Raw genomic sequence first — 24,126 nt, forward strand, 5'->3', positions numbered from 1 at the left:
GGCAGCATCAAATAACATCTTTTCGTTTACAAATTTTTTTCTCTTTTTTTTGTTTTTCTTCTCTCATCTAGCGTAGCAAGCCAGCCCGACGGCTCGGCGAACATCGCTGGTTTTCATTAAAGTTATTCTCTCTCTCTCTCTCTCTCTCTTTCTCTCACACAGTAACGTGCGCAGACTGGTGTCGCGAATCGAATGCCGCGGCGTCTGCCCTGCGGTCATTTATATCTCGGTACGAGGGCTTCTCGAACAGTCGAATGAAGTCCCGAACACTCTAGATCATAGAAGATTATTCCAGGATTGTGGCGTTAGTTGGCGACACTCTATCAAATGAGATAACACGGGCGGCATAAAGAATAGAACGTGCACGTCATTTGTCCCACGGATAACACGATAACACAGCCCGGCGCAGACGGTCGGCAAAAACAAAACATAAAGAAACAAACCCAAAACATGCTTCTTGGCAATACTCTACAAGCACCATCTCGTATGGATGAAAGAAACTGTATTATGATATCTTTCCTTAGCAGACTGGATGGTTTTTCCCTTTATAGGCACCGAAAGGGTTCAGTCGCGTTTTATTTTGGGCGCTAGCAATGGATTAGCCTCATAGTAAGATGTAGTCACTAAAGAACGCATTATGTGTTGTCCTTTCATGTCTACGTGGACTTCAGAGGTAAGACCCGGAACGTTGTTTCCACTTTATCTTCAACCGGAACTTTTTCTTGACTCCTAGGCGATGATGTGATCGCGACACCGAGCTGCTGGAGACTTGGAGACATCATAAGGTGCGTTGGGACAAACGACATACCTATTCCGAAACTCAACTTCCAGACAGACGACTGGAAACATTACTGGAAGTAAGAATACCTTTTTTTATCGCGTTGTCACGGGCTTTTTGCTTGTGGGTGTAGTGGACGAAATGATTTTTTTAGGATTTTTTTAAGCGATCATTTATGATGGTGGCTTCGTTTCTGTAACAGTGCTTTCCTATTAATAATGAAAATAGACTGCGCAGTTAATATAACACTGCACGTAAATCTCAGCCCACTTCTTTAGCTCGGCCACTTATGTTAACTGGATTTTCACCACAAAGACTTTGTGACACAACGGCTTTGCGAAACCTAATATTTCTCTTTTTCCCTAACCAATTATCCTCCGTAGATTGTGTTGCAGTCATATAATACAATGCAAAGCAGGGGGGCCTCGCGGGTAGCATGCGGTTTCTTAAACCATTGCAAACAAGAAAGTGCCACAAGTTTTTAGCAGTTCTAATTGTGTAATTGATTTGGCAAGCTAGGATATTGGACATTTATTTTCTTGCAAAACAAAAAAAGTATTCAGAGGGGATTTAGCATTCTCCTGTGGGCTTACTTAGCTAATGATAAATACAGATGTATGTGGAGAGGATGCGGCAATATACTTCGAGGCGAAGCCACAACAGAAGATAACCGAGTGTTCTTGTACACAATGTCAGCACCGTTCGGAATCGATGTGGCAGCACGTTCGCCCTTCTTCTGCTGCAATACCTTGCCTGTCTGAACGTGTTGAATATAAACACGAATATTGTAGTGAGTGGAGCTTGCCGTCAAATACACTGGGAGCTCTTCTGCCTTCCTTTGGTTTAGCGGTATCAACTACCACTTCATTACCGGATTGGCAGAACCTGGCTTGTTTGAGAAGTTCTGTTAGAAATAAATCTGGCGATGGGAGAGCTTCATTTAATAGTAATTCCCAGATCGCACTGACGTTGAGTATTTTTGCTCGCATGTATTATCTTGGCCCTAAAACTGCCATGTTAAAATAATTGAAGTATGTGTCTCAAACAGCATCAGGCATCAATAAATTTTGCTTAGGTGTCAGGATTATCGTTAACTGATGTAAATTGGATCCCAGATACAACCTCAAAGACAAAAATGTGGGATCGTCTTTATTCCGGTGCACGATTTTTCGCCATCACAAGGCACCCCAGAAAATGTGAATGAAATCGATGATAACTAAAACATTTTCAACCAGAGTAAAAGCAAGATTCTGCTCGGGCAGCCACGAAATTCCTGAGGCATACATGCCGCAACCTTAATTGCGGCGCAATGCATAACTTAGTTACACTGCGTAATTGGGCAATCTGGCCAAGGTTTACTAAGTTTACTGCTGCTGCTTTACGTTTACAAAGGTAATTTTTTTTACAATCAGGTCGTTAAAACGCAGTACAAATAGCAGCTTACGCATTCCTTCTATTCGTGGGCGAAGCAGCACCCTACGCATTGCACAGCGCCGTGATTCGTGTATGTCAGATTTAGACTACTGCTCCTTGTTCAGAAGGGTCATAGGTTGAATACCCGGTGAGGCAGCGTCAATGGAGGCCTATTGAGAATGATGAACTACATGGTAGAAAAATTGTGCGGTGTTTTAATATGAAGGCAGTGGACGGCCCATTCAGTGAAAACGACGATGTTGGTTTTGGTGCTGCCGGAGGCGTTAGAAACGAAGAAAATTCGCCCACGCGGCTACGAAGACTCACATGGTTCGATGCTCGCCAAATAAAAACAAAATAAAAAGAGATTTCACTGCTAGGCACCCCATGGGTCTCCACGGAAGCACGTGGAAATCAGAGAGTCTAGCTTCGGCTGTGAGTGCTGGGATCAACGGAAGCGGCGCGTCATATCAAGCATTTGCCACGTTGAGCCCACACGAAGACGCAACAATAGCAGTGGAAAGGTGGAAGAGGCATGCAGGGGCGTTAGAACTTTTATAGCTCTTTCGCAATTCACAGCTGGTAAAAAGTGCCTGCCGATTTTTCCGTTTCGGTGGCAGCTTCCTCTCGGCGGCGGAGTTTTCGAACAAAGAGCGGAGTAGTGCTTTGGGCATTAATGAAGAGCCGAAAATTTCGGCCCTCTGCCGTAATACCGAGGCTTGGTGTGTGTTGTGAGAAATAATGAACGGAATATGCTAGACCTATTTTGCGTCCACGTGGACAACATAGTGCTATGGCCACAACAGTTTTGTCACATTTTTTTAAAAAGTAAGCTGGACCCAAAAAAGGTCACAGTGTTCTCTTATGAGGTCCCTGCCCCAACCTATCGCAAGGATTGTGATAGAATGGATTGGCTTCCCATAATGGAGTGGGAGGTATCCAGAGGTGTTCTTGAACACGTGTTTGGTGTTTGTAGTGAACCGGAATTATGGGCACCAGAAGTGCTAAACTATGTGTTAAAAGAAGCTATAAAGTAGAAGTTGCGATAGCCAGGAATGCAATTTATTTGAAGCGAATAACTTATTGAAATGCTGGGAAGCATGGTTTATAACTGGTGATAAGTGCTGCCGGAAAAGATGCTGCCCACTTCTAGGAAAGTATAAGGTACTTTCCAACGAGTTCAATACAACTTCATAACCTTTCACCAAACCGTTATGTGAAAGCGGCAATAGAGGCCTGCATCGCTGTAAACGGATCCTGAGAAACTGAAGCGAATATCACGCACGCGGTCCAGTTGGAGTTGCACACCACAGCCACTTGTAAGTATTAAGAAAGTTGGAGGCAGATTTCTTCTCCGATTATTGTCCTCAAATGCAAAATATTGTTTGGACTGGAATCATAGGCCTCAGAGTCAGATGTAAATACCCAAACACGCTTAGAACTACTTCATGCCATTTGTTTTCAGTTCGTTCGCATTTCTTGGGAGAAGCCAGTCTTCTAACCAGGCTTCGTTACCCGCATTAGGCGCAGGCATGGATGACAGTACCAGCGTGTGTGTGTGTCGCTTCAGGCACCGAGGAAACAACGAACGGGGCCTGTCAAGAAGTATAAGTGCAGCACAGTTGGGATAGGTGGCAAGAAAATGGTGGCTTTGAGTCAGATATGAATAGGCTGAACATGCTTCGTAGTTAAACGCTACAAACATTCAATTGGTGCCCTCTACGATGGTCCACGCTGCTAGAGACAACTTACAGGCTCAAGTTTCATAATTTGCATTACGACCACCGCAGTGACTTCGAAGCCAAGGTTTCCAAGTGCACCGAGGAAACCCGTGAAGACACCGAGGAGTGCAAGCTTGCTGACTTCGGGCCAGCGAAGAAGGTCATCGACATGATGGTCACTCACTCCCCGCCACCTAATAACGGAAGCGGAGTGGCGTCAGCCGCCTCCATTTTGACTGCATTGGTCGCCCTTGTTTTGCCGTTAGCCTTTTTACGATGAAAGCAGCACATCTGCAGCAGGAGTCAAACTTCCGGTAGCGTCGACTTCACTGAAATTCTGTGTACCAGGTAATGGAGCACTGAGAGAAGAAATTCAGTTATGCAAAAATGTCACCTATGTGGGACTTCAGGAGCGCACTTAGCCACAAAGTACGCTAATTGGGGGGCTAAGCCACTGTTTACAAAGACCAAACTCCAGTTTAATGCCCAATTTTGGAATCTAATTCGCGGTCATAAACTCCTTATTTGGTGCTAGAAAGGCTGAGAATACCTTCCAGGCAGTCATGGCTACACTATGATTGTTTGGAGAGTACTCTTGCTTGAAAAGTATCCTGCTTGAAAAGGTATTTGTGCTTGAACGGCCTATGGAGAAGTGGCTGCATATACAATTGTCTTATTGTCCCTGGCCGCACACGGACAGGACACGCAGGTGCACATATTTTTATCTGAACAGAGAAAGACACAACACAATTGAGAGAGAGCAGGATCCACACCCCCTGTTGATTTGTTGACTACTGTGACCAGAGTGCTCCGGCAACAGACTAAACCTCTGCTTTCCGTTTCGACGGGGAATTATTGTTATCAAAGCAAGCAATTAATATGGATGGCACTGTAAATGTCGTATGCGCGTAAATTACGTATGACGACCCTAACGGCAAGCCTGAATTTCTCAATATGAGCCTTCAGTTACCACCCGATAAAAAACTGTGTAATTGCTGCTCTATACGAATAGATTTCGCCTCAGTAAATAAATGTATACAAAAATTTTGCTTTGGTGTACTTTCCGCCGTAAAAATGATATCTGTACTCTAGAGCTGCATTTGAATCGTCTTAACTTTTTATGTAAAGAAGTGTGAATACATCTTGTTTATCTGCAATTTTGATGTATAAAAAAATGTGAGTAAATTGTTTATTCTGCACCTGTACAGCGGTTGGCCGGTCTTGTTCGTTTACATAGTGTGTGGGTGGCAAAAAAGACGTATGTGTTGAAAGTAACGGTTGGGCCTCTTTGATTTGACTGCGTTCCAGTTGAAGGCAGTGGAGCAGCGTCAGGCTAGTGTTCTGGTCTCCAAACGTTTCGGCGAGTCAATAGCCCACTGTTTGATCATTATTAGTAAGTTGGGCGGATAAAACAATGCCCTCAATTTCTCAACAAAACATCAATTTCTGCTTCGCGATCGCAAATCGCCGCATTAATCGTGCTGCAAAATTAGGTTGGAATCCTGAAAAATAACGTGGTATTGTTGGGTTAATACTTGAAACATTCCAGGGCGAAATTTTGAAAATGGGAGTAGGTGGCAAATATGATGCTATGTTAGTTGTGTGCGGCGGCTATCCTAGGCAGTAGTGGCGGCCTTGGTGGTGAATATTACCCACCATAAGCATGCTGGTGTTAATAGTGTTGACTTCTACATTTCGGAAGCCGCCGTTTTCTTGCTTGGCGATGCCAATCGAAGTTTGCCTATATGAAAATCACCCTTACTAAAGTCCGTTATTGGCGTTCGAAAAGAGACGTGAAGACATCGACAGCGCCCATATGCAATTCGTTGGCAGCGCAGCATGTTCAGCTTAAGCAGAAAATATTCGTTCCTCCCCCTGCCACTCCCAAGAAATGCCAGCAGCAAAAAGATAACAAAAGAAAGAATATGGTCTTACTCCCAGTCCCGTGTACTCCACGAGGGTTTCAGGAAGTTGAGCTCAGGAGTAGTTGTCTGTTGCACTAAAGAGGTTTTCTAGATCAGCTAATCTCCAGCAGTGCAGTGTCGCAATCACATCTGCGACAAGAAGTCTGGAAAAAAAATTTCGCTTGAAGATAAAGCGAAAACAGTGTTCTAAGGGGAACCCTGCATTACACCTGAATATTAAAAGGCAACACAAAATGCGTCCTTTACTGGCTACCTCACACGAAAGAACTCGTACATTGCAAGCGCCCAATACCACAATCGTCTGAACACAATTTTGTTCTTACGAAGTGATGAAACCATCTCGTCTGCTAAGCAACAAAAATATTATACAGATATTTCGTCTCTATCAGATGGTACTTGTGCAGTATCTCATAAGACGTGAAAAGATATCCATATAAAGGTCGCGTCTATTCTTCGGCGTAACGTTTGCACTGCGAACGGTGCAATGTGCACGGCGAACGGCGTTTGGCAACGTTCGTATTGAACATTCATATGCCGTGTTAGGGTCTCATCAGCGTTCTCATTCCCGTTTCATAGCACTTTGTTCGGAATGGCTCAAACGTGCCAGATTGAGCAGTGTCAGTTTAAGCGAATTTCCCGCGATGTTGCAGGGGATGCCGTACGACCCTGGTGGTTGGCCATAATAAAAAAAACACGTCTGGACATTGGACGCAGCTTTTTCTGAGTTTTTGTATCGATAATACCTCTTGCTTCCTACTATCTTAGGGGGTGGTCTATGGTTTTGTTTTTTTTGTCTCGAGTTGGGGAGCAGCACTACTGTGGAGTAATTCTGCATGTATTTGTGTGTTATTGCATAAGGAATTAAGCCTTTGTCGGAACATCCAAATCCGTGAAGCAGAACACACATGTTGTGCCTTAAGTGGTCTTTCTGCCTCCCGGGTAATGAAGGCAGTGGAAAATATTCCGTTTCCACATTACGAATACTTTAATCCTTGCTATGGCACGCACTATACTAGTTTCTGCGACATGCCTTGTTTCTGGCAGCTTTGAATGTCCCCATTAAGGCTACAATGCATCGCAAGAAATTCCGAATTTTTTTTCTGATGTAAGTGAAGCCTGATGCTAAGCAAAGCTTGAAAACGCGTTGTTTAGCCTCCCAGGTGAGTAGAAATTTGACGTCGGCATTGGACATATCCGCTTCTTCTCGGTCTGTTTTGTTCTTTTGCTTCGTATCCCTTCTCAGTTGCTCTGCTCACCTTGAATATCGTCTATGTCACCTGTACGGGGGACATCATGTTTATTAGAGACGCGCTCGGCATTTCTGGTCGTGCGAAAGATATTTGTATCAGCAGGCATAGGTTTTTCTATATGTTTTAGTCGGCCATCCTAGACTTCACTGTGATTCTGGCGATCTAATTGTGGCTACCTACAATATCATCTATGTCACCTCTACGGGGGACATCATGTTTATAAGAGACGCGCTCGGTGGTTCTGGCCGCGCGAAATCTATTTCTTTCAGCAGGCCTAAGTTCTTTTATACGTTTTAGTTTGCCATCTTAGGCTTCGCTGTGATTGTGCTTACCTAATTATGACTACCTGAATTTCTCTTCGTGTTTGGCCACTTAACATCTTGGCGTTTCCTTTTCGGGAATGTAAGATCTGGAGCCTTATTCTTTCGTATCCCATTTCGCATTCGGTTGCTCTGCACCGAGTCTAAAAACCACGGAGATGCCCTCCTGCTGGGCACTAAACCAGGGGTTCCTGGGCTTGATCGCAAATTGATTGTATCGCCACTCTGGGCGCTGTTCGTTGATATCTCACACTAAACCTATCGTGCTCCGTTTGACTAAGTCCGGCACTCGACAAAACGGCCGAATGAATTTCTAGTTTCTGTAGTGGGAAAAATTCTGCCCAAGTATTACAACAATTGGTACACGTTGTGGCGTGGGTAACGCTCGAAGTATCCTCGACTCAGGCCAGCCGTGGCAACAGCGCCGAATTGAGCGGCAGGCAAGAGGCAAGGGCTACGGGCGGTTTTCCTCAGGGGTGGTTTATTCCCAAGACCACTCTAGCGCTTCCGTATTCTGTGACGTCGACGGGTCCCACGCTGCTTGAGCGGCCAGAGTCGTTCGACTCGGGCGCTACCGGAGAACGATGTTGGTAGAGGCTAGTTGAGACGAGCCCTGTTCCTTCACTCCTGTTCTCTTGTCGTCGATTCGCCGAGTCCCGCGGGGTCCGCTTCCCGCGTCAGTTGTCACCTCTCTGAATGACGTCAGGTCACTGGCTCCGCCGTCCCCTTGGACGGCAAAAGCGTGGTACGGCGGGCTTGTTGCTGCATACTTAAGATTTCAATAACAGCTCCTAAATGGGACAGAAGACCGACAGGACTGAGTGATCTGTCCTATCGGTCTTCTGTTCCGTTTTAGCGCTGTTGGAATGTTAAGTCCATTGGATGGCCGGGTTTGCGCGTGAACCATGATGCAATGCGTACCTAGCTGCTGAACAAGGGTGACGGTACCTCCTCACCGGTCGCTCGCGTGGTTCCGCGTTTCCCCCTCGCCACAACTTACAAGCAAAATCATTACTTTGTTTCTCCGACAACTATTGCATGCCTTCATATTCCACAGAAAATTATTTGTCCCCCAAAGTGCATACTTGCCCGAAATTCCCTGATTGTTCTTGCATTTCTTTGACAGACATTTACAATTCAAAGTATGTGATTAACATATTTGTAAGTTGTTTTGTAAATTTTACGTAGTGTTACACTGCTGCCCCTATAATAAAACATCGCGCAATGCTCCACCTGAAGAATTATATCAGAACCGTCCAGAAGCAGTACTGCACTTTAAAACCTCAATGTCCGGTTTTTCTTTGTACTGAAAAACAAGGAAATAAATATAGTTATACAATCGTTAAAAACGAGTTGCGTTCAGTGCAATGGAAATTTAAAGGAAATAATTACTTATTTTTTTCAGGCAATGTATAACTGTACCACCGGGGAGATAATTTAGTATGTACGAGGCAATGCTGATAAGCATTGCTTTTGCGTTATGGACCATGAAAAATATTCCAAACTAAGCTATACTGAAATAGTTAGTAGTCCTCAACTGCATGGAGATCTATACAGAAATGAAGCCGTCTGAACAACGTGTCCGGCTTACTTATTAGGCTGCTGTGAAACAGTTTTCATTTTTGTGTACAAAAAAAAATTTTTTGAAGAAATTAGGCCTTTAAATGAGTCAGCAGTGATTCATGTTTATTGTGTGAGTATTTATTCGACCACTGCACGTTGAAAGAGTTTTGCAAACAATTATGCGAAGATTTCTCGGCGATGACTCAATACAGGTACACATCAGCGTTATAGGGAAAATTCTCATTCTATTGTCACACTGACCATATCCCATGACGATTTATTGACCTGAGGTCTCCAGCCCACTATACGGCCTCTAGGTCACATGGTGCTTTTTCACAGGCCGGTAGGTGATAGGCCGGTTCCTGACAGGAGAAAATTATTTGTATTCCGGGTAGATAAATAGAAATATTCGTCATGCGTGCGACAAAATAGTGTCCGACGTGTCGTTTAAGGACATAAGGGCCCCGGAAAAGGAGATAAGTTGGCTAACGACGTAAAGGACATAAGTGATCTAGGCAGGTAGCGCGATTAAGAAAATGTAGTGGAAGAGGGGCTGTGAAGATGAAACTGCGCCTCCCTGTTCATTATTGCGGCCGCTTTGTGCGTCCTTAAGCCATCCATAAAACCCGAAAGATATAGTGCGTAACTTTGACACTGCAGGCTACCGAGAATGGATTGTGGGAATCACCTGCTTCCAGGATAACATGTGTGTTTTTTTTATCCCCGTTCGGCTGTATCGGCTGAACATATCAAGTACTTCAAGATTCAATTCTAATAAGAATGGACAAGTGCGGTGAAGTGGATCGAACCAAAATATATGTACAAGAATAACATCTCTAGAGAGAAAATTGAAGAACGGGCATATCACAACTAAAACATTCTCAAAGCTGGGTAACGAAGAAATACCAACGCTCGTTTTTTCGTTGTTCACTTGTTCAGTTCGGCTTCTGCGCTCTTGAGCATTGCCTAGACCACCCTATTAGGACTCTAAAAGACTTAAATGAACGCCGCGATCACAAAAGTATGCTCCCTTCAAGAAGTACTTCTTGCTGCGGTCAGACGCAGCGACAAAAAAAAATAGCTTGGCAATGTTGAGGGTGGCCACCAGGAGTTTATTACGTTGTGTTGCAGAAAGTTAGACTAGTAAATGTTCTTGTACAGAAGCTTTCTTGCTCTCACTGATGGCATAAGTTGCGCGAAAACACCGGTGAAGTGAAAGAAAAACATGAAAAAAAAAAAACATGTACGAACGTGTAAGACTTGAAGGTAGTGAAAATGTACGTAACCTTCACGACCAGCAAGAAGGTTGAAGTCCACGATTGCAGCCGATTTTCTTCTTCTTCGCTGCCGGAACGACCTTTACTCCATTATTTTTGCTATGAAGTGCGAGCTTCTTTCACTTTTTTGAAGTCGTAATCATTGGACATTGCCTCGGAAGGGCGCATGCTATGACGTGTCTTTTTAATTTAGAGAAGTATTGCTACGATTACGGTGAACGCTGGAGGTTTTTGGCCAATCTTGTCCCATCTCCCTAAATAGGTATGCTTGGCTTGACAAACTTGCTCCAGGGATTCTTCGCGGTCACCGCGAGGAACACCAACACGACCTTTCGGCATTTTCTTGGCTTTCTCAACTTCTGGGCGGTCGCCGCAACCTTGGCCACTCTCCCTAAATGGTTATGCTTGGCTTTACAAACGTACTAACACACGGGCGCTTGGCATTTTCTTGGTTTGTTTAACTGCCGGTCGGTCGCCGCGATGCCCTCTCTCGCGTTCACGCATTCGGTAATCTGTTGGTATTTTTAACTGCGGGCACGAAATATAACGATTTGCTAAACATCTTTGTGTTAAAAAATTGGCCGGGAATCTTTCGCCCAAAAACGATAGTCGTCTGGCGCCCCTGCCAAGTAAATGCCTCCCGTATCTTTTCTCCTCATCTCATGCTCTCCCTCTCCCTCTCGCTCCTCCCAAAATAAAAACTCTTTCTGGCAGATATCCACTATGAGTATAAGGCATATTTCTAGAGTTTGACGGGCTAATGTGCAACACTTCACGAAATTCAGAATTCTATGAGTAAGACACGTACCCATTGAAGATAAATGCATGGCATCTTAACCAGATTCAATGCAGGAGTTGAAGCAGCAAGGGTATACGGAGGTCGGGCCACTCAGTCTGGCCCGCGAGCGCAGTGCACACACGCCGTCATCTTCGAAGAAATTGGCTGACCAAGAAGCATGGCACGTGTCCTTTACTGGGTATTGTACAGAGCGCGGCGATTACGCACACCGCGAGCAGGGAACCGCTGTTTGACTGATACCACCGCGACAATATGTTTCGTGGCACATTAGGCGAGAAATAGTGCTGTCAAATGTTTTAAAAGAAGACATTGAGTTGGTTTAGAAATCACGGCCGTCTTCCCGGTTTTTTTTTGGTTGGCGTTTGATTGATTGATGGCAGGGTTTAACGCACCCACGAAACGCAGGCGATGAGGCACGCTGTCTCCGGAACTATTTTTACGACCGGTGGATCTTTAACGTGGGCCGAAATGTCGTACACATGGGCGTTTTTGCTTTCGCCTCCATTATAAAAGCGGCCGTTGTGGGAGGGAACCGAACCCGCGTCCTTGGGCTGAGCAGCACAACGCCTAGCCACTGAGCCACCACGCAGGGTTGGTTGGCGTTTGGCCGTGTTCGCAGTACACAATCATGTGCCGTGTTTGGGACGAGTTAGACTTGTCGTACTGGTTTTGCAGCCTTTTGGTCATAATGGCTGTATTAAGGATAAAGGCAGGAGTGCGCTGCTGGCAAGAGGCAGACCCTGAAGCTCCGCGATAGGAGTCTATTCCGAGAACGAGTGTTAGTGTTTCGAAATTTCTCGTGCCAGGTTGAGCACGTCCAGTTTGCGCGCATTTCCCGCGATGTTGCAGAGGAGTGAATGAGTGAGTAAAAAATTGCCCCCACCTCCCCGAAGGGAATCGTGAGGAAGTGCGAATGCATTTCTTGCGCCGAGAGTACACGGCGTAGTAATTGTGCCATCGCCTTGAGAGGCGCAGTACCGGCGAGGGGGAGCTGTCAGGCGAGGGGAGAGGCGCGCGCCCAGGGTGAGTGCAAACCTAACGGGGGGGAGAGGCGCGCCAGCTGCAGAGCATGTGACGTCACGGCGCGAGGAGAGGGGGAGCAGACGCAAAGGCACCAGCCCGCGGTCACGTGGGAGTGTGACGTGACGGCGCGAGGAGCTATGCGGGAGCCGGCGCGGGCGCGCGCAGCCACGGCGCGGGATGCGGAGCGCGCGCGGGTCACGTGGGTTGTGACGTCGCTGCTCCGTTGCTACAGACGCTCCTCTCCGCTCCTCGCGCCTTTGCTAGGGGAGAGGAGGAGGAGCAATGCGGACGGCGGATTCAGGGTCGCTTATAAAGTGCATCGCACTTAAATTATTTATTAATTCACAGTATGGTGCCTTACAGTCTAATGGTTCCTGGGAATCGCAATGTGATCACACGGGGGAGTTTACGTTAACTCACTGGCGAATCCCAACGGATTTTAACTTTACCCCCCTCATAGCATCACCCCGTGCATTCGCACTTAACCATGTTCACCCTCGGGGAAATGCCTGGGAGTTTTATTACTGATGATGCTGATTGAAGTGTAACTAATAATTTAAAGTGTTGTTTGTCATGATGCATTTTGTACACACACACACACATACGCACTTATTCCTGGCCAATCTCCCACGTGGGTATGTGCCATGTCAGCGGCCAGGCAGCGCGCGCCCATCTCCCCCCGTTGCTAAGGAAGACGAAAAGCGCGCGCACCCGCAGCTGTTGCTATGCGGACGGCGGAAGGTTCGGGGTCGCTTATAAAGTGCATTCGCGCTTAAAACGATTTTTTGAGCCAGGGAAGTAGGAGCGGTTTCCTATTCAAGGAAGCCGTGTGATGAGTGGGCAGCCTTCGCTCTGGAGGCCACAAGTGTCTGGATGTCCTGATCACTGCTGGTACCAGGTTCTCCCACAGCTCAGTTGTAGGAAGGGGGATGGAAGAGGGAGGGGGTTGAGGTTTTGCAAACACTCTAATATGATGTGAGGGAGAGTGCCAGGTTGTTAGCATAACTTGTATTCGGCCGGATCCCACGCGAAACTGGTCGTTGGCCATACAAAAATGACATCTGCGCCCGGGGCGGAGATTATTCGTTCTTCTGTAGATTTTACCTCAGGTTTCCTTCATCGTGAGGGTGCGGTCTATGGTTTTTGGTTTTGGTTCCCGAGTGTGGCTGCAGCACTTCTTCGGAGTGATTCCATATGTATTTGTTGCTTATTTTTTCAACAATTAAGCATTTGCCGGAGCATCGAAATCTTTTATGCGGAACACACACGATGTGCCTTTGAGTGGTAATGCTACTTTCTTGACAAAGGAGCAGTGGAAAATATTCAGTTTTCACAATCCCAATATTTTATTCCTTGCTATCGAATGTTCTATACCAGTTTTGCCACTTGCCTCGGTTTGTGTAGTTTTGAGTGTACCGTTTAGGGCTGCAAGCTATCACCAGGAAGTACGAATTTTTTGTTTTTGAAGTACTTTTTTCAGGCTTCAAGCTAATATTCGCTTCTTCTCGGACTCGTTTGGTTTTCTGCTCACTTTCATATTTTAGTTGCTCTGCTCACCTTGAATATCGTCTATGTCACCTGTACAGGGGCATCATGTATATTAGAGACGCGCTAGGTTGCTCTGGTCGTGCAAAAGCTATTTGTATCAGTAGGTATCAGTTCCTTTGTAAGTTTTAGATTGCGATCCTAGACTTGACTGTGATTGTGATGATCTAATTATGGCTACCTTTAATATCGTCTATGTCCCATGTAGGGAAGACATCGTGTCTATCAGAGCGCCGGTCATCACGCGAAAGCTATTTCTATCAGCAAGCTTAAGTTCTGTTACTTTTGGTTGGCGATCCAAGCCGTCACTGCAATTGTGATGATCTAATAGTGACTACCAGAATTTTTCTGCATGTTTAGCCACTTAGCCACATGTCGCGTGTTTTTCCTGAAAGCAATGTCTCTAGCCGTATCCTTGGAAACCCTTTTTTCTACTTATTTCGGGCTGCAACGAGTCTCAAAACCATTGAGACGCCTTCCAGCTGTGCCTTTGATCATATTTGATCATGTCTTGGTTGTAAGTTAGTTTAAATATCGTGCTAAAACAATCGTGATTCATTGGATTAAGTACGGCACTCTTCGAAAAGGCGTAATGAATTTGTTTTGCAGTAGTGGGAAAAGACCACTAATATTACACCACCTGGCGAACCCCCAAGACAAATCATAACGACGTTGTTACTCCGAAATATTATGTATTGCTTCATATACTACCCAAAAGAATTTGTCCACCAAAATCAATACATGCCCCAAACTTCCTGATTGTTCGATTTCTCTGATATACATTTCCAGTTCAAAGTATCTAATTAGCGTACATGTTATTTTGCCGGTACATTTACGTAGTGTAGAACCACTGATTCTATATTAGAACAACCGCGGAATGTTTCAACTCAAATTCCTATATCGCACCAGTGCAGAAGCATTCTCATCATTTAAACTCTCAATGACGGGTTTTTCTTGATACAGTCAAACAAAGGAACAAAATGCTTACTTATACAAGCGCTAAAATCAGTTGCCGTCAATATGGCGTCACATTTGTAGGCGAGAATTACTTATTTTCTTTAGCAATATAAAACTCTATCAGCTGGGTGATAACATGGTAAATCGGAGAAAATGGCGATAAACATTTTTTTTACGTTACCGAACCTGAAAAACTTTTCAAACTAAGGTATTCTGAAGTACGTAGTAGTACGCAATTGTATTGAAATAAAAAGAAATTAGGCCGTCTGAACAACGTGTCATGCTTACTTAGCAGTCAGCTGGGAAACAGTTCTTACTTTTGTGCCCCAAAACAAACTTATTTGATTGTTTTAAGCCACTTAACCAGCCAGTAGTGATTACTTTTTATTGTTCGCGTGTATGTAACCCCGGAAAGCCTAAACATATTTCCAGAAAAATTAAAATCCCAGAAACGTGTGTACCTTAATTCAGGGCTTATGGGACTTCATTCCTTCCAAAAACGAAACGAAATTTCAAACATCTCAACAATAATGAACGCATTATATATGATACAGTGGGCGCCTCTGCAATCTTCTTGCCACATGCAGACATTTGGCTGGTGGCATTAGGAGAAGCAGTTGCGTTGCATGTTAAGGTGAAGTCTGTCATCCCATTTCGCGCACACAACTGTGCTAGGCGTGCGAGCCCTTTGGCGCATCTCCTGCATCGAAGTCGCTTGCTCGCCACAAGTGCAAGACGCCCAAGCGCCGTCTCTTTGAACGTAATATCTGGGATGACTGGGCGAGACCTTTGTGTTCTTCAAAGAAGGCAGAGGTCCACTGGTCGGCCGTCCTCTTGGCGATTTTCCTCTGCAGGTCAGTATTTCTTCTATGCTAGCAATGAATGTCTTTAGATTGAGTGACCGCTCCTTCGACTGATGGCTCTGGCATCTGTGGACATTCCATGCATTCATGACGCAGATGAAGGTAGCATGGTGTATGAGCTACATGTATTAACGCCTAAAACAAATTGTGTACTTGGACCCGTCACCTGATAGTTATGCTCGTCAATCCCCCAATAAATCTTGTACACAGGAACAATAGCAAGCAAGATGTGAATAGAAATTTTGGTCTTGCGGTCATACAGTTTCCCCTGTTGGATCGGCTGTCGATATGATTGCTTTGGAGCAATTCGTTTCGCGATCTGTTGCCTGCTCGTTCGTCATTGCTCGTCTCGGAGTAGTTCGTGGCGGAGAGTGGAATGTAATTTTTATTGTCACTTTTCGACAAGTCCCAAAAACCGCTTAAATCTTTGCCGGCGAAAATGTGGTCAAATATGTTCCTTTCTTTTGGTCCTAAAAAATCAAAGTACCCAACAGGTGAAATTGTTAAGGTTGCAAACTGTATTGTAGAGCGTACCAAAAGTGATACAAAAATTGTGTCATCAATGAAGGCCCACTACATCAAATTTGATACATGTAAACTTGAAGCAACGATAAAAAGTACGCGGGCCTCAAACATCACCACCTAGAAAATTTTTTAGTCTCGCAATATTTCCTTATGAAGAAAGTGGCCAAGAAGTTGGGGCGAAAGAGTAAAATACTCAGTTTCCACCGATTAAATTGAAACGGGTACGATGCCAACTTTCAGCGCCTTCGTTACTCACAGAGAAAAGTTCGTCAAGGTATCAAAAACGGCACTCTAGGCTTTGGTCTCACAATAACACGATTTGTCATCACTTTCTGGCATCTAAATTACCGCGTATCAAATTTGATACGCCTCCCACTGTTCGGTTATTTCTTTTGTATGACCACTGCGTGATGAAACAGTTTCCAAACACCTATTCGAGAATTTCACTGCTACGACTCAAGGCAGCTACACATTTACGTTCCAAAGAAAGTTCTCATTTTACTGCCAGACGGTGCATGCCGCATAGCGAACTATTGTTCCCATGTGTGTAGCAGGCGTTACGACTTTTACGCCACATGGTGTTTGTTCATGGGCCGCTTGGTAACAATCCGCTATGTAAAAGGAGAAAATAAGTTGTACAACGGTCAGATAACTGAGAAAGTTCGTCATGCGTGCGACGAAATAGGTGCCCACGTGTTGTTTAGGGACATATGGGCCTCGGCGAAGGAGATAAGACGGCTAACGGCTTAAAAGCTGGAAGCGAGACAGGCAGATAGCACGATAAAGGAAACGTGGTGGAAGAGGGGCTGCAAAGGGAACTTGCGCCCCCCTTTTCATTTTTTCGGCCGCTTTGTGCGTCCTTCAGCCTTTGAGGAAGCCGGAAGGATATAGTGCACAACTTCGACGCTGCAGGCTGCCCAGTACAGATTGTGGGAATCGCCTGGTTCCAAACTTACCTGTGTGCTGTTTTATGCCCTTGCGGCTGTCCTTCGACATGGTAAAACAGCGCAATAGACGGGGACAGAAGAAGAGAGTGACACGGGACGAGCGCTAGACACCAACTGAGGCTTTACTGACATGAAAGGAAACATAAATAAGATGCGCACAAACGCTAAAAAAAGATACAGAAGACGTAGCTTTTACAAAGAATGTGATTGCAGCTCCCGATGGGCTTTTTCTTTTGTGTGCAAAGCCAGAGACGGTGTGCTTAAGCAATTGTCATCTTGCTTGATATTTTGCGTAATAATGGAGAACGCCTCACAGATCTCTCTTTGCAGCTGTGTGCTACAGCAGAGCAGGACGCGTGTTGCCTGAAAGTCAGGCGTGCAAGAACACCGTCGCAGTGATCTGCCAAATTTCCTCCCCTTGCCAATCAATTTACGTCTGCGTGGTGCTTTCTTAATCTCTTAAGATGCTACGTCGGACAGACCAGACGCTGCATTATTGTAACATTAAGAGAGCATCCCGCAGCCATAAATTGATTCGCGGGGGGAGGACATTTGGCAGATCACTTCCAGTGGTGCTCATGCACGCCTGACTTTCAGGGAACACGCGTCCTGTGCGGCTTTAGGACACAGCTGCAAATAGCGGTCTTTCAGGCGTTATGCATTATAAAGCAAAATATCAAGGAAAATGACAACTGCGTGAGCACACTGTGTCTGGCTTTGCTCACAAAGAAAAAGCCCATCTGGAGCTTCAATGACATTCTTTGTGAAAGTTACGTCTTCTGTATCTTTTTTTAGCGTTTCTGCGCATTCTTATTTATGTTGCCTTTCATGTCAGTAAAGCCTCAGTTTGTGTCTACCGCTCGTCCCGTGTCACTCTCTCTTCTTCTGTCCCCGTCTATTGCGCTTTTTTAACATGTAGAAGAAATATCACCAGCTCGCCGAAATTTCGGCATTGAATAGTCTGCTTTCGGTTGTATCGGCTGTACATACCGGATACTTCAACAAAGAATTCCCATCACAGTAGACAAGTGAGGTGGCGTCGAGCAGCCCTGTCCGGTGGCTGGGGAGTAGGCTGTCACCCTTCGAGTTCAAAGAGCGCCCCCGTTAGAACGGTGAGTAAGAGGAAATGCTCTTTCAGAAAACCTGTGCTCAGGATTATATCATAGGCACAAGGGCCAAAAGAGCAATAAAAAATCCTATATTGCAACCTGCAGTGGTAATAGGTGTCGCGTCCAACTCGGCCAAGGCAGATAGAGTTCTATGAAATGCGACAAGATAAATGTGGCTGGTGGCAAAACATTACGCAGAAGAGAGCGGAGGTCTGATCTCACCCCAGACACCTACGTCGCCATGTGGAATGTTCGACGCACAGCAACACGGGATGATTAAAAATGAAAATTGCTCTTTATATAGTACGTGAAGAGCGCATTTCCACTTCTTGTCGATATTCGGGAATAAATGTAGGCTCATCTGTTCATGGTCAAGAGAGAAACTTACACTGAGTGAAAAATAACAATCCGCATAGTATGTTTACAGCGTTTACAGCGAAACATTGAAGAATTTGGATCTAATCCACGCTGTGAAGGTGGTTGGGAAGCAAAGTTGTACACGACACCCACAACAGTTGCTCATGATATGTCACCTGAATTCACGCACGTGACTATACAAAGAGTGAAACCAGAGATTGTGCCAACCGTTTGCTGGAATTCGCGGGAGCGGTGTCCCGAACGCCGCAGCATCGTCCACGGCTTGGTCAGAGCGGCGGGCCCTCCGGTGTAGCCCGGCCGGGTGTCCGCCGGCTACCTAGCCATCCTGATGTGCTTGCTCGGGGCTACACCACCAGGCGACCCAAGCGCAGACAACAAAAAAATTTGGTATGTAAGATTTGAAATTGCCATTTATACCGATTTAAACTGGTTACTTTAGTACGTTTAGGAATTTCGAAAAAAGCGTAGGGAACGTTTATGATCGCTATTTATCAGAAACAGTTGCTGCTTTCGCGTTGTTGTACTACCCGTTAAAACACAACTGAATTAGCATTCACAAATTTAGAAAACGGATTCTCATTGGTGGCAAGCAGTGCGCAATAGGTAGCGTTTGTCTGGCGGCCAGATGTCTCTATGTGGTCTCTGCATTTTATTTTCCCGTCCTGCAAACCAATCCTTAACGTATGTTTTCGTACGTCCACTTAGTTCCGTCGGGTGCGGGTTACCCCGGAGGTGCCGTCGAACAAGTTAATAAAGCCATGCGGAGGCAGCGCGGATTAACGCGAAGCTGTGCCAAAACAGGCCCAATACGGCCATCGCTAAAGCAGACGACAAAACCGAAGGAATGCGTTCCGCCAACCAGCCCGCCGGGCTGAGCAGGCTCCGGCGCTCGCGGAACACAATGTAATAGCACCCCTTCGCCTCGCCATGTCTGGCAGATGCCATCACGAAATCAAACAGTCATAACGTGCACGCGAGCGTTAGCATGCAGGTGAAATGACTAGAGTACACAGGTTCCCGGACCAAGTGATAGCATCAGTCGCAGAAAAAGTCTTTAGGATGGCGGGGAAGGACTGAGCACACGCGAAAGAAAAAAAGGGAAATACGCCGGTGGTGTTGCCTTACGTCCACGCAATTTCCCAAAGCCTAACCAGTGTGGCTGTCGCACACCGCGTACGGCTTGTGCTCTCAGTGCGCAACCAATTAAAAAGTCTGTGCAAGAAAGTAAACAGACCTCCGCATGACCCCGCTTGCGAACCAAGCGCAAATTTTTCAAATGTGGACAAAGGGTGGTGTTTGAAATTGGCCCCCACTTTAGCAATTAATACGTCGAGCAGACCGGCTTATGGCCTAATGAAATACTAAGGGAGCATAACTTCTCGTGCAAGTTGTCAAACGCGCCGAGCAATTCAGCAACGCTGTGTTGCAGATCTGAATGCACTCTGGAATACAAGAAAATAGCCGTTCTCCCGAGGTTAAGTAGTAAAATAGAGCGCGAGATATAGGAAGCCTACAGCATGGTAGTATTAGAAAAAGAAGGGTGCTAAATAGGAGAACCATCAATAGCCTTATCGAAAAGAGAGGTAGACTTCTTGTCACGCTAAGAACTGAGGACGTGCTCCATGGAACCCGCGCCTGCGCTTATCAGACGTTATTCAAGACATTTTTCTTTTCGCGATCTTTCTGTATTTGCTTTTAAAAATGCAGCGTATATACATGTTCAATGTGTCTAAATAAGTAATTCATAGCAACAGCGCAAACAAGTCAAGAAAAAACAGAAGGCAAAAACACAGCGCTGTTGTCTCGTGTTGTTTGCGCTGTTAGTATGAATATGTACCAACTCCCCCAATCATCCGTTTTAGCGAAATAAACTAGTTCTTAGTTGCGCTTTGTCCTGTTTCGCTGTCTTACTGGTTCCTTTTGCTAATGCCCCAAGTTTAAACGCGTCACTTCACAGCGATGGAAGCGCGACGACAGTGGGAAGTGGAGGGTGGTATCCCAGGCCGCGTAAGACATGCTCCCCGGCGGTGACACGCTACGAGATGGCGACACAGTATACGAATCGACCGTGGCCTGTAGGGGCGCCACTGAAATCCCCCTAGCGGCCCGTTTCGAAAGTAGCCGCGGGAGTCTCCGTTCCGTTCCCCATTGTCGCCGCTGCTTTTGAGGTGCGTTCACAACCGAGATTTACCGTTTGTGGGGGTTCAAAATCTATGCTTATGTGAAGCAGTCCCTGTGTTCGCAAATGGAGTGTCTTTACGAGAACGTGAATGTTTCTGACGCGATCGTAGTGAGGTACACTCGGCAAGCTTAAGCTGCAGGCGTGTTTCGCAGACCGGCGTCTCGGAACAGGCGTATGCATGATGCTGATTGTAGTTACACTACCATGAAATGTACTTACAATGTCTCCGTAACCAGAGTTTTTTATGCTACGGCTATAGACTACGATGTAAACCGGTTTTGTGGGCTTACATAAACTAGCGAAGCGCTCGTACTTGACACCATGCCAGTTACATTTGCCAAAATCATACCTCATATAGGGATCACCATTTAGAAGCAAGTGTGTCTTAATTTCGGGAACATTCAACGAAAGTACGATTGATACTGCAGAATTATACTCTGGGGTCAGCAGATTGCAAAAGGTCGTCTTGTCGTGAGGTTAGCGCCCGGTAGCGTTCATCTCCTACCTATATCTTCCGCGGGCAGCGCGGAGACGGGCTTAGAATATAATCGGCGTCCGCGACTAAACGACCCTTCGAACCATCATCATATGGCACAGCAAGCATGCACAATGAAGCGCAAACTAAAACCCTCATCAGGTACCACAGGTACCTGATAAGGATTATCAGGTACCACACTCTTTCAAGGATACCTCTCATAGCTTGTGAACTGCCAGCCCTATATAGTTCCAAAAAGGCGACCGCCGAACGATCAGTTGTTCATTGCAGTCGAAAAACAAAGAAAGTCAACGCGAGACTTGTGTATGTGTGATTACTAGAACGTTCATTTCTTATTTTTTCCTCATTTGTACACCCCTCCCCTTTTGAGGGAAGGGGTGTACAAACGCCGACAGGAGGGGCGTACCAATTCGCCCTGGACACTTGGGCTTCCCTCTACGTCCTGGGAGGCGGTAACCTACACCGAAGGCGGCACCTGGCCTATCGAGGTTTCAGCCCGCACTGGGTTGCATGCAGGTCAGCGGAAAGATATTCCCAGTACACTTGCTTTCTTTTTCGTTTCCCACAAACCACAAACAGGTGCTCTCGTCGGGCGCATAGGTGACGAGTACTCGTGCTGCCTTATGTGCGCTGTTTTGTCCCGTGTGTGTCGGTAACCATGGAAGTTCAGTAGTTGGCTGGGGGTGAATTTTGGAGGCGAATTTTGAAGGCAAGCGTAGAGATAGCCCCGCTAGCAAACGTTTTGATTTCCGCATTTTATTCGGAAAATATAACATCAGGGAAATGCCGGTGCACAAGTTCTATGGTTATGGCCACCTCTCTCAACATGTGGGGCTGTGGTGGGAATTGTAACGGACGTGAAGGAGTAGTAGTCGACCAGAAGACCACAGGGATAGTGAAGACCGGTTTGTGCGGGTGTGCTACAGAGTCCCGGTAGAAGGCGTTTAAAGATGGAGGGCGAAGTGGCGACGAGGGCACGCGATGGAGCAGCTCGTCGGGCTGTATAAGTAGGGTTTCAGTGTAGGAGACGAATCGTTATGCAATCTGTCTAATCAGGTGGAATGCGAGTGGTCGGGGTTGCTGTAAGGTTAGTATGCATTCGCCCCTCCTTCAGAAATAGTTGGCCAGGAGTGTGTTAAGCCAGGCGATGTATCTGGTCCGGACGGTGGGCTTCAATTAATTCGGACCAGGAGTTGTCGGTGCCGGAGGCCCATAGTTTGGCAGTACAGGCATGAGAAGACAAGCCAAGGGCAGCCCTCTAGGCTTTACGGAAGTGTGCGATTCCTCTCAAACCGCACTGCACGTTACAAATTCGACTACCTCCAAGTTCCTACCGACTAACTTGCGTTATTTGGCACTCCACAAGGTTCAGTACTCTTTCCCCTCCCCTCTAATCTCGCCACCTACCACCTCCCCCCATAACCTCTACAATATCCCACAGCTATGCTATAGTATGTACGCTGATGATATCACGTTTTGGGTGAATGGGGCAGCGATGCTGATATGGAAGCGTCAGTTCGAGCAGGAGTGTGAAGGTACAACAGGCAGCCGTGGGAGCTGGTTTGAACAACTCGCCATCAAAATCCCAAGTCCTCGTGCCATCACACACGCCACCTAGAACAACACCCAATATACATATTTGTCTGAACAATGCTCCTGTCCCAACTGTGAATCGCATAATAATAGTCGGTCAATTCATCTAATCCAATCGCCAAACACAGTGGTCCTACACACCCCTTCCTCCCATGTAACGCAGATCATAGGTCTCCTGAGGCTCGTAACGGCTAGGAGCCCCAGCCCGAAGGAGGAGGGCCGCTGCCGATTCATCGAGGCATTGCTACCGAGCCGCATTACCTACTCCTTTCCATATCTGTCCCTCTCGAAAAATTTGAGTGGCCCGTACTAAATGACGACGAGCCCGAGACTGTCCGAAAACACTGCACGCGCAATGACAACCTATCCTAGGTCAACAGCCGCTCCAGAGTACAGCGCTGGCTTGCTCTAGACTAGACAAGCTTGAACCACGCTGTACATCCAATGTTTTGGTTTCAGATGACTGTCTGGTTAAACTGGCTGGTTGGGTCCAAAAAGCGAAGAACTGTCTTGTGATGTGACCTCTGGAAAATAAACGCTAAACGTTTAAATGATAGACTGTTCGCTACAACAGATAGGGGAAAAATTGAAGATATAGAAATCGAGGGTGATAAATTTAACACTTGAAGAAGGGTACCCAGACGAGGACAGAAGGATTCAGAAATTAGTGCGGTGACTGCTTTTTATGAACTTGTAGAAAAAAAGGATTTATTTAAAGAAACAGTTATTAAAGCTTCCGAAAATCTAGCTGGATAAGTTACGCGAAAAAAATAAAGGAAGGAACGCTGCGCCAGACGTAAATGAGATTGACTTTACGGGAAGGCAAAACATCTAATTTGTACGTACACTTAAGCCACATCTTGACTAAAGTGATGGCGATCGCTATCGCGTAGAACTTGTTCTTGTGATTGCCGACAAACTTACAATGGGGACACGCTCACCAAACGGGCGGATTTGACTGCGTCTCTCCCTACATTTTGTTTTCGATATAGCACCATGTCAATGTGGGGTCTGTGTTTAAAAGGGAAGTGGCCTCGGTGCACCCCGGGTGCACCACGCGGTTAATATTAAACAAGTCACTAGCGGCCATTAACGTGCAACTTTTGCTGCACCAGGGCTGACCCTCTGCTTTTTGCTGTTTGGCAATGCATGAAAACGTTATGTTTAACGATTATAATGAACGACTAGATTCCAGATTTTTTTACATAACTCTGAAGTGAAGGACCTGGCGTATGCGGACGATGTTCGTGTGTTCTCGCAGTAGTACAAGCTGTGAAATGGTGGGCATTGTCACTAGAAGCCTGGCCATTTGGGATAAGTGCTTCTGGTTCAATCAATCAATCAATCAATCAATCAATCAATCAATCATTGGTTTATTTCAAGCATAGGTACATAATATTTGCAAACAGTGCTTGGACCCTTAGCGAAAGGCTAGTTGTGGGTCGAAATTCGGAAATACATT

At 46.0% G+C, this 24,126-nt stretch overlaps 1 long non-coding RNA gene across 1 annotated transcript; it reads left to right on the forward strand.

The window, feature by feature from the left end:
- The first annotated feature begins 204 nt into the window (after positions 1 to 204).
- On the forward strand, positions 205 to 5,298 carry LOC144167208 (uncharacterized). Its single transcript, XR_013321886.1, has 3 exons — positions 205 to 673; positions 734 to 857; positions 3,982 to 5,298. It is a non-coding gene; the product is annotated as an uncharacterized LOC144167208 (long non-coding RNA).
- Positions 5,299 to 24,126: the final 18,828 nt, after the last annotated feature.

The sequence above is a fragment of the Haemaphysalis longicornis genome, unplaced genomic scaffold (genome assembly GCF_048455015.1).
Source record: "Haemaphysalis longicornis isolate Haplotype H1 unplaced genomic scaffold, Haemaphysalis longicornis Haplotype H1 scaffold_2, whole genome shotgun sequence".
Lineage (NCBI taxonomy): Eukaryota > Metazoa > Arthropoda > Arachnida > Ixodida > Ixodidae > Haemaphysalis > Haemaphysalis longicornis.